This window comes from Protopterus annectens, chromosome 3.part0, assembly GCF_019279795.1.
Source record: "Protopterus annectens isolate FY-2018-M chromosome 3.part0, PAN1.0, whole genome shotgun sequence".
NCBI lineage: Eukaryota > Metazoa > Chordata > Ceratodontiformes > Protopteridae > Protopterus > Protopterus annectens.
In genome coordinates this window covers 154,262,524-154,274,368 of record NC_056731.1, presented here as the reverse complement: position 1 = coordinate 154,274,368, position 11,845 = coordinate 154,262,524, and the positions used below count along the sequence as shown (strand labels likewise).

General features: G+C 36.5%; 1 protein-coding gene across 2 annotated transcripts in view; it reads left to right on the top strand.

The window, feature by feature from the left end:
- Positions 1–8,411: 8,411 nt before the first annotated feature.
- Positions 8,412–11,845, top strand: part of CCK (cholecystokinin) — a 160,641-nt gene continuing 157,207 nt past the window's right edge. The window contains exon 1 of one of the 2 annotated variants that reach the window (XM_044064653.1): positions 8,412–8,587. The gene's annotated coding sequence lies outside the window, so the exon portion shown is untranslated. The remainder of the gene's footprint in view (positions 8,588–11,845) is intronic. The other variant, XM_044064654.1, reaches the window with a different exon arrangement.

Here is an 11,845-nt window from a genome sequence, read left to right as displayed (position 1 = left end):
TCACCTAAAAGCATGTTACAGTTTTGTGGTGCAGGGAATTTAACAGTGGTGGCATTATACAAGGTTAAATAAAGCAGAAGCTATTTTCAGATTATGCCCAGAAGTGCAGAGTACCCCCCCCCATGTCTAGAATAAGCTGCCCATCAGGTTAAGCAGTGCAATACATTATCCTCCTTTAAGCAAAACCTGGATGACTGGATCGTACCCAAAAATTTACCCAATGACTAACTGGCCTAGCCCTCTTTGGGAAAGTGGGTGCAGCCAGTGGGTGGGTATTGGCAAGTTATTGCAGGTTACGAGACTAAATTGTCTTGAAATTCTTATGAGTGAATCCTGCATTGAAGTAATACAAACTGCATATGCTAAAACAACTTAAAACATCAAATGTTCAGCAATGATTTGTTTCCAAGAAAAGTACAACAATGTCTGAGGGCTACCATTACTGGATTGGAACACCAAGCCTATGAGCCGTGGTTCTTTGGTCAGTGCTGTTGTATAGGACTGTACTTACACAGAAGTAGTTTGTTCAAGTGGGAGTACCATTATCTCCTTATACAATAAGAAAGCCAACTTAAGCTAGTCAGTCCCATCCTTCTCCTTCGCTACCTGCCTTGATCTCCCAGCATCCAAGTCACTGGTTCAGTTTGGATCATTGGGGTGGTACTCAGGTCCTCATCCCTCTGTGCTACATAGTCAGGTTTACAGCCATGCTTTATAACCAGATATTTATATTAATATTTGCATAGTACTCAGTTACATCTGTGGCTAAATATAAGTAGCCACATATATAATACATCTATTATCTGCCTACCAGCCCACTCATTAAAAACATTTAGTGTTTGTCTGATATAAACATCTTGTTTTTCCAGGTTATTATGGATTCGCTTCATAAAGTCATACATATTCCAGGGTCTATATTAAAACATAGAATATTTAACAGTTCGAATCACTAAAGGTCAACCTTTAGTGATCGAACTGTTAAAACAGCGAATGTTCAGAAAAATAAATAAATAAATGGTGTAGGCTGGGGGGGCAAGCCCCCCTGCACCCCCCACACCCCCCGCTACTTAAATATACCAACTCTGAGACGGCATTACATTGAAGTAAACGGAAATCTCCCCTTACTGAGATTTCCATTTACTTGTTCGATGTTCTGCAGTTTCTCTATTCTCGTGTCGACAATGTCAGGTTTGACATTGTCGGCTTTTGAGAATGTAATATAGACCTGATATTCCATGGCCACTGAGTCCTGTGACCATTTAAGCAAGTACTGTACCTCAGGCTGCACTTCTTTTTTTCCCAAGAGTGCCACAGCAAACAACCCCAGAGTAAATTTGTGGATATCCATGCAGATGTATTTTCCCACCTGCTTTAAAATAACCAGTCATCGTTTCCTTTTCATAGTGATTCCATCCATCTTCCCAATCACTGAGGTGAGACCAGCACAATGAATTTCATAGAACTCCATTGACTAATCGTCATTAGTTTTGAAAATGACTACAGTCCTTGCCATTGTGAATGTATTCATATCAACAACCCTGCAAAGAAGTGTCTTCCTTATTCAGGAAGCACAGTGATCATTATTTGCTAATTTCCCTTAAAATTGCCTTTTTTGTTTGTAATCAGGGTACATACCCAGCTATTTGGCAAACAGTCTGTCGTATTTTGACCCCTTTGTGACATGTTGGGTTGCTGACAGAAGTACATCAACAAGCTCGGGGCAGATAACTTGTAATTCACTGAAACATGTCGAGGTGTCTTATTAATTATTTGTGAAGCCCGTGGTCAGAGGTCTTGTTAATTTCTCAGTGTTAAGAGTAGTTGAGCAGCTTAGCAGTGACCAGTGACAAGTTTTAAGTGAATCTTTTTAATCCATCTCAATGTCCAGGCAAATCAAATGCATATTATATATGTTAGTGAAACAATGTTCAAAGAATAAACTGCATCTTTCTTTGAATCCCTCCCCAACTAGTTTTTCATGGGAAAATGAATATTTGTATAAACCTGGCATTCTTAATCTTCATTTAGATTGGTATCGCTTCAGAAGACATGGACTAGCCTCTCACACAGTTATAATCTGTTCACTGTCTCCAACATTAATTTTCATCCAAAGTGAAAAGACTTCAGGAGATGCAAGCAGATCTCCTAAATTACTACTAATAAAGATGTAAAATCTAATTAACCTCTTCACTAAAACCCACTTAGCAAAGGCAACAATAATGCACCATCTTTCTACTTTTGTGTAATAGATTGTTGTATTTAAATGTGATGTTTAAATATGAAGGAGCTTTCCCTTTTCTCTTTGTAATGCAGTTGGGACAGGAAAGACTATATGGACACCTGAATGATTTATCACCGTTGTGGATAAAGGTGCTCATATCTAGATAATAACTTTATGAAAATAACCATATTCATTAGACTTGTCATTTATCACATATTCTGCATAATACTGAGCCCTGTCCCAATGTCATGCTTTCTGCAGCTCACCAAGCAATCTGCTCAGTGAAGGATTTGCAGAATAACGTAATGTGTCTTTATCCAAATGATTACACTTTCCTTCCTCCATGAAAATAAATAAATAAATAAAGTTTTAGATACCATAGATTTTCACATACTGCAGTCCAATTCAGGCTAACAATCACTGCATCGCACAACACATGAGGAAATCATTGCTCCTTCTACATTCCCTTCCCTGATTAAACTGCATCCTTTTTTTATTCCTTCTGTGCTTTTATACAAAAATGAGTTGCCATTTAAGAAGCGCAGTTGTTTTTGGGATAGAATGTCATTCTAGTCAAATTATGAATTAACCCTTACATAAATGCCAGGTAAGCAGTTTTGAACTTTCTAAGAAGTATTTTATTGGTTATTTTCTTTATAACATCTACATTATCTTTTTGACAATATGGGTAATTAACTATGTGATGGGGTTTACTTAACTGATCTTATATTTATTTTTGAAAACTCTACTAATGTTTATGAAGCAGCAGTATTAGTTGATATATATATATATATATATATATATATATATATATATATATATATATATATATAAAACAAAAGGGAAATCTAATGTTCAGGCATCTTTTCAATAAGGAATTAAATGGGATTAGATTGACTCGGAATTTGGTGGAAGGTATGTGTCCTCCATAAGTTACATGTTTTCATTCATTCTTCAGTTAAACGTTTATTTCATATTGTAAAATAAATCCAAAATGGCTAGAGTGACACACAGTAGATCAACAACCAAATCATTTATTTCATATCACAGAAACAACAGAGGCTGTCCCAGCAATAGGCACAAGGCAAAGGAATTAATACTTGATATGATGCCAGTCTGCTATAAGGCACAGACACACACACACACACACACACACACACACACACACACACACACACACACACACAAAGCCATGTATAATTTGGAGAATTATTTGCCCACTGCATATGTTTCGGATACATGAAGAAATCTGAGCATCTGGCAGAAACAATACATACAGAATGGTGTGAAAACTCTAAACTGAAAGCCCCTATTAAAAATTAAACTGAAGAACCAAGCACTGTGTGAGAGCAGTGGTAACCACTGCTCACCGTTGCCCCCCCTTAGGGAGCACTGAAAAGTGTATTAACTTAGTATGACTGTAATGCAAAACACACATGTGTGGCTTTGTGCAGTATGCATTTCAAACAACCAGGAATTTAAATAATAATCCACAATAAAGTGGTAGCAAATTCCCAGTCTGAAAAAGTACAGGTTAGAATTACAGAATGAAGTGTGTGTATATGGGGGGGGGGGGGGCAGGATATCAACAGTCAAATGTAAATGGTTAATCATTTGCAGTCAGCACACTGGCATAGAGGAACAAAGCCTAACTATGGTCCAGATGACCTTGGTTCAGTTAGCAGATTGAGCATCTGAGGTGTTGTCAGGGAGAGATGGAATTGCTCTTCTTGGGGAAGGGGGAGTGTATTTGTCTAGGCATTCCATGCAGGGAGGTGTGTTCCATGGTTGGGGGGTATCCCTTGGGCACAGTAGACAAATGCAGGACAGAGAAACAAGGGGTAGGAAATAAACTGAAAAAAAAAACTGGTGGAAGCAGTCAGTGGCATGACCTCCTAGGATGTCATTAGGTTACATGCAGGCCCCAGCCTTAGAACAGAGATAGTCTGATTGTAGGAGAGGTTGTTAGATATAGCAGTATACTTCAGGAAAAGGCAAACCGCCCCTTCAGTATCTCTATACAAAATAGGTGCAAAGCTGACCTACTAACGAAATGCAAATGAAAATAGCGGGACTTGACTTATCACTTCTGTGCCAACCTTACCATGATCTACATTTTGTTCAGGCATATTTAGCCAATTTCTTTTACCTCTATTCCCTTTTCTCATATACTGTACATCTCAAGTTATCTGAATATCTTATACTTTTAACACGGTACCTCAATTCCATTTGTATTGTACTGTGCTCATTCTGTTGACAAACTGCTGCAGAAAATATAACTACATGGTTTGTAAATTTAGTACAGCAATGTCTGTATTCTCCTTAATCAGTGACCTTTTATCTTAAGAGCTTAACCTAACCCTTTCCTCTGCAATCATCTCAAACTGGTGAAAGCAATCAGTAGTGATTCAATTACAGATGGGTAGATGCAGCTGAAGCAGGGAAAGTTACAAATAATCTTAATTTTCTATCCTAGTTTTAAGATAGCAAAAATCACAGAACACCCCAGCTCCTTGATCATCAATTGGACAAAGAGAGGTAGTAGTTCCAGCTTTCATCAAGGGGGGGCAGGAAGATGTGTTCCAGTAATAGTGTGATCATGCTTTTAAGCCTCTGTGGGAAAGTCTAGGCAAGACTGCTTACAAGGCAAATTCATTCAGTAGTTAAACCTTGGATTTAGAAAGAACAGTGCAGGTTATATTCTGGTCATGAAACACAGGATAAACTCATTGTCTTTGCACAGATGTTGGAAGGTTCATGTGATTCTGTTGGGGATCTGAGTAAGGCATACATCTGCATACCCTGTAGTGTTAAGTGGGACATGCTGTGATAGAATAGGACCCCAGGGCCACTGTTGTATGCTGTATGCTGTTTGTTCTATTTGAAGAACAGGAATTGTGCCAATGTTCTGAATATTATGTTAGATATGCTTAAGGTGGGCAAAGGACTCATCAGTGATGGATCTTGTCTCCCCTCCTGATTTTGATTTTCATGCTCAAGATATTGGCGAGTACCAAGGGTATGAAGGTATGAAGAGTATACATTCTGAAAAGTAAGCTTTATATCCGTGATCGTTGATGGTTAACTTCCATTTTTAAATTCCCAATCCTGTAAATACAAATCCTGGAATAGCAAGTCTATATGTGCAAAAATAAGGGCTTACATATACTAGGGTTACCACCAGTCCCACTTTGAGAGGGACAGTCCCTCTTTGGGCAGTTGTGTCCTGACAAAAAATATTAAAAAGGGCAAATGTCCTGAGATTGATAGACATAATTATGTCCCATATTTTATGCAATAGTTGCATAAAATAGTTATTTCTGTATCTAAAATACCTAAATGTTACAAGAAACATAATAAGCAACTAAACTGCTACAAGAATAAGCTTTTATTTAGGAAAAAAGTTAAGTTCTATCATTTGTACTGACCATGGGTATGTGTCGGCCTGTAAAATCTGATGTGTGTCCCGAAAATGTCCCACTTTGGCCATTTGAAAAGGTGGCAACCCTAACATATACTAAGCCTAAGATCTCTGTATCTCAAGAGTATTCCCTTTTCTCCAAGGCATGGCTGTCTCACAAATGAAGTAACTATGGGAGATGGGTGCAGCCTCTCATATTTGGGGTGCAGGAGGTGTACACTGTAAAAAATAATTTTATTGGAGAGCTGCAGCTGCTGACATTGACTGATCCCCTTCAGTTTTGCTGTTTTGTTTTCAAAGTTGTGGGACTTGGACTTATGGCTATTTGAATTACAATAGGAAGCCTCTTTGAAGTAGTTTTGATGAAAATAGCACTTCCAATTCAGTGGTTGTGGTTCTTTCCTAAAATAGTGTATTACCCCCATGCAGAAGGTTCAGCAGCTATCTCAGATGGGGCAGTTTAAGTATCTTAGGGTCTTGTTTATGAGAAAAAAATAAAATAATTCAGAAGACTGACCAGCTGGTGACAACAGCAGTTGAGCTACTAATGATACCTTTCAACGGTCCAGATTTTTGTCTCATATTTCTGGTCTGTTCCTCATAAAATTTGTGGGTTTTCTGGATTTTTGTGACAAATCAATGAGGATTTGGTTAACTAAATAATGACAGGAATTTGAGTTTCAGACTTCATATCCCTCAGAAAATGCATGATTATACAATACCTTTTACTCTAGCAACTTTCTAAGTTTATGAGAGCAATATTTAAAATCTGTCCCTATTTATGGGGATTTGTCCTCCAATTATTTTTGGCTTTGTCCATATTTTTTGTGCTAAGAGGTTGAGAGGTATGAAATGTATTGTTCTACAGTGTAGTAAGAGACATGAGTTAGAGTATGAAGACTGGTCAGTCTATGTTCCCATCATTGTCTATAGTCATGACCTTTGGATAGTGTCTTGAGACCAAATTTTGAGCTCATGAATACAAGTGCCAAATATGGGTATCCTTTGACAAAGTATCCTGGCTTCCTGTTTGTAATAGAGTTAGGAATTTGGCAGTCCAAAAGGATATCAAGAGTATAGTAACTGCTCTTCTGAGTTGACAGATGTAATTTGAGGTGGTTTGGACACCTTGTGAGAATGCAGTCTGGATGCTCTGCATCTGAGATTTAAAAAGGCACAAACAAGGGAAGGAGGCCCCAAAGCAGACTAGGACATGTTGGCAAAATTATATATCTCAGCTTTTTAGGGAATTCCTGTGGATCTTTCAGTATGAGTTGGAAACTGTTGAGCGAGATAAGGAAATATGTTCTAGCTTACTCACTTCACCAGGATAAGTAGTGTACAAAATGGCTAAATAGATGGAAGGCTGTATTAGAAAGACACTTGAAAGGAACTATAGTTTTCTGTTCTGGGAGGAGGACAGTATTTTATAGCTGCGTAATAAAAGCACATTCTGTTATATGGGGACAGAAATGTTAATCTTTTTTTTGTACATTTAACGTGACATATGACATATCAGTATCTTAAATACACTTCTTTTACTATAAGTTCTTTTACCTTTTTCTCTCTTTTTTTGCATTGCACATTAAGTATATTCAGTGCTATGATGTGAGATCAGAAAGTTATATGTGTAATTAAATTGTGATGTATACTGTGTTTGATGTCACAGCTGTATGGAAGTTAGATTTGCTGCATCTCCGACAGTGTTTGCCAAGTTTGCCAGTTAGCTGAGATACCTTATTTCTAAAATGTTCCTGTCTACCTTGTGTCCAGAATGAATTTGTTACTATTCTCACATCTAAAAGACATACCACAGATAAACTGGTGATCCTCCAAACTTTTTGGGAGTGTGTGTGTGTGTGTGTGTGTGTGTGTGTGTGTGTGTGTGTGTGTGTGTGTGTGTGTGTGTGTGTGTGTGTGTGTGTGTGTGTGTGTGTGTGTGTGTGTGTGTGTGTGTGTGTGTGTGTGTGTGTGTGTGTGTGTGTGTGTGTGTGTGTGTGTGTGTGTGTGTGTGAGGGTATGCATGCATATGTGCACCTCCTGCAAAAATGGTATCCTCTTCATGTCTTTTTCCTCAGCCTTACATCCATTAAGTGCTGAGATAGGCTCTGGCTTCCCCATGAGCTTGAAGCAGATACAGTGTCAGAAAATGTTTGAACGAACAAATGACTGACTGACTGAATGAACATGTTGTGCTCCTTTTAACTGTTATTCTTTTTAACATAAATGGACAAACATTTTGAAATAGTTTTATGCTTTGAAGTTGCACAAGAAGAGTACAATTTGACAGTACAATCTACCACATAGGCTACCAAGTGGGGACCAAAATTCACAAGTTCATATCCCATTAGAGTTACATTCTTGAATGCTAATTGTGACTTTACGTCATAATATCTCCACAGTCCTGTGAAAATGATTAAAAACAAGAACTTGCAAAGTGGCTGTATTCTGCTAGTACAAGTGCAAAGTGTTCACTTTATATCACATATATATTGTGGGACCACTGCTGACAACTGTTAGTTTTACTTAAGTATGACTGAATTCATTACTGCATTCATACCATGCAGTACATTAACTTAACACACAGTCAACACTAGATTCATCTATGAAACCAAATGTGCTTTTAAAAAGGTGTAAGATAATTTACCAACATGTTTTTACATGGAGAGGTAAGTGTGAAATACAAGGAGTTAACCAGGAGTTTTGTGTGTCAGAAGCACTTTCAAGCCCTGAAGTAATATTAATTTGTTATGTTCTTGTAGCATTCGGTGAGCTTGTGGTGATCCCTCATCTGCGTCAGTGCTGTGTAAATAGATGACTGTAATGCTAGCAGTAAACCAGGCTATATAAGCAAGGGAGGAGAAAACTTCACTCTATTACTTAACCTGGACACTTCAATTCATTGTTCTCGCTGGTCTGATTTTTAAATCAGATCTTACCTGAAGGTAAGAGTTTTTTTTTCCTTTTTTAATTTTGGACTTTGGTATTTTTTCTTATGGTTTTAAAACAAAATAAGAAGATTTAGCAAATAGTATCATGTTTCGAAAAATGAAGATTTGAAGAATTGAATTCATATTGCTTTATTAAAAAATAAAAAAAATACTTTCTGCATGAAATGTTGATAGCTTAAATAGCTGTTTAATTCAGAAATGAAAATGTAATTGTTCAAATGTTTCTGGTCTGTTACAGTTTGACTGCTGTGAAACAATTGTTACACTAGCATCTGCACTGGTAAAAAATGTATTTCCGAAACTTGATGAAAAACTGCTATACATATTTCTTGCTGCACACCTGAATCGTTTTTTAGATCATGTTTCATGAGTGAGCTGAAATTATACATATTTTGAACAAAAGTAACAGATTTCAGTGAGAGTTGTAATTTCACTGGATGATAATGTATTATTTTCAGTATGCTTTGTTATTGCTGTGGAGATTGTCCCATGGTATCATATTGGAAACTGAGGTTTGATTCCTAGATGGTGCTGTATCTTTGATCAAACAGTATAGAATATAGATTTAAAGCAAGACACTGCTTGTAAACGTAGTGTTATAGTCTGGGCTTTTGCTTAAGTCTTCAGTTTACATATTGTATGTCTTTGAGAGCACTTGTCTGCTTAAGTAATTTGTCAGAGTACCCCTGAAAAGTGACATTTATTTCTGATGCACTTACAGATTAGTAAATTAATAAAATAAAAAAGTAAATAGCAAGGACAAGTATTCAGAGAGATAGCCCTGCAGTGCAGTGAAAATAAAAAAAAAAAGTTAAGCAGATTTATGAGCTGATGTTACATCCTTGTGCAAATAAAACTGCATTTACACAATATGATGAAACTTGCTAATTGCAGAAATAAAAGAAAATTAACAAAAATGCAAAGGTTTGTTTTTCAGAATACTGTAGAATCTCAATAAAGGCTTGTTGCACTTTCTTCTCAGTGGTAGACACGGTGTGCATAGAGTTTGTGCCAGCATGAAATGCATATTTAAGTTTCACTGTGACTGGAAATTCATACAGAAAATAAAATTTGTATGCTAATGTGCTTAGCAATGCAGAGATATATAAATCATCACAAAGAATTTTAAATACTGAGCTTTTTACATGTAGATTTATATTCAGTGACATTACTTCATGTTTTAACAAAATAAAATAATGCAAACTTAAAGTGGCAATGCATTTTTGCAATATTGTAATACAGTCTGTAGGGAAGAGATTTAATTTCATTGCTGCTTTTGTAGTCTTATTTTCTGTTTAGTCTGTTGTATTATGTTATCTAACATACACCAACAGTTAAGTGTGTCATTAGTGGGACCCACACTGGGTGTCCTGCTTTTCTCAGCTGTTTTTTGCAGGTTGCCCATTAGATCAGGGATAGTGGCAGTAGTCATGATAAAATAGGTTCCAAACAGATGGTTGAAATAGCATCACTTAGTTACTAAGAACTAACTAATAAGAACGCTGTCTCTTCTTGGGTAATTTAATTTAGCCAGTCCATCAGCATATTTTATGTAGGTGGTAGGAAGATAAAGTACTCAGATAAGGCCCACAGAGTCAAGAGAAACATACAGACTTCACACAGACTGAGACCAGAGGTCAGGATTGAACCCTGGACCTTATCTTACCCAGTGAGCCACCATGCTGATTGCAGCAGCAGTTCTGCCCTTGGTACATCAGTTATAAAGTAATCTGGTAATGTCAGTAGGTAATCAAAGGCAGATGTCTTCAACATCATCAGGTACAAAATAATCTAAGTAAAGAATGTAAGTACCGGTCAAAATGTTTGTTCAATAGTTCTTATGATACCATTTTACAAGAGCGTCTAATATCTAGTGTATGTGTATATTTTAATCATAAACTATTCTCATGAGCTACTTTGACAAGGAGGATACACTCCACGAAAATGTCTTCCACTGACATGTTTATTACCCTCACATAACATTAGTATCATGCTTTGTTTCAATCAAACTAACTGACATTTTCAATATTTAGTTGCATTGTGCCGATTTGCACATTTATGTCCTTCCAAGCTGTATTTTGTTCCCTGGATTACAAAATACAGTTCTTGTTCACACTCCATGGTATTTCTGAGGGTATGAAGTTCTGTTCTACATAATTCTATTCTGGTGAATGTATTCATATGCTTAGAGTAGTGGTAAGGTCATTATAACTAATCCACTACCAGCAAAAATATGCATGATTAAATTGGCTGACACACATCTGGCTAGTCATTCATTTTGCCAAGACTGAAATAACCTCCATGTGAAGTTACCCAAATTTTAGTGTAGCATAGCCGCATCCTTGGCTATGATTATATTAAAGATGACTCTAGGAGATTTTGCATCTAAAATGCTCTGTTCACTTTTCATTCTCTGAGTGATATTTTGGTTAGATGAACTATGTTTATATTAAATAAAGCCACACACATGGAACCATGGGTACTTCAGAAATCTGACATTCTTTTACCCATGTATGTTGTTTTTTGAGAAATGCAATATTTTCTCCTACAGAGAATAATGTAAAGTGTATAAAGTTATACTTCAGATATACTGTATTTCGTGTTATGTAGTTCTGTCCATATTTATAAAACTTAATTTTGGGCAGCTTATGAATTCATAAGTAGATCAGATCCATGGATGATATTATTCTGTAACAAGGCATTGTCAGTCTGATAGGCTATAAATATGATGGTAAACTAAAATAAACATAAGGGCAAAGAATGATTGAAGTGTAGAGGTTAGCTTCCTGCAAGAAAAACATTCACAGTTAGTATCATCTTGGCTTTAGAGCTTTTCAACAAGAGAAAGTTTGCAAAATCTTTCCGAGGAATGCAGAGAGCAACAGATGAGTACTATTAAAATATAAATGTGCTATACCAAAACCGCTGCTTATTTTGTAGCATTATAATAAAAGTTAAAAAAGAAAAGGAATATATTATTTTTTCTGTCAAACAGTTTACAGCTACATATCTGTTTAAGATGAATTATGTCCAAATGGGTTGTTGATGATGATGATGATTTGCTAAAGAGTTGCCCTGTCCTATAAAATACTACTGATAAAACTTGAAATAAGATGTTAGAGTGAACTGCAATACACAGTGATTTTAGGTTTAAAAAGCTATGAGACAAATAACCCTGAGTATGTGTTTACATGCTGAAGTCTATAACATAACATTTACAAATCATTCATGCTGAAAGATTTAATTCAGTAT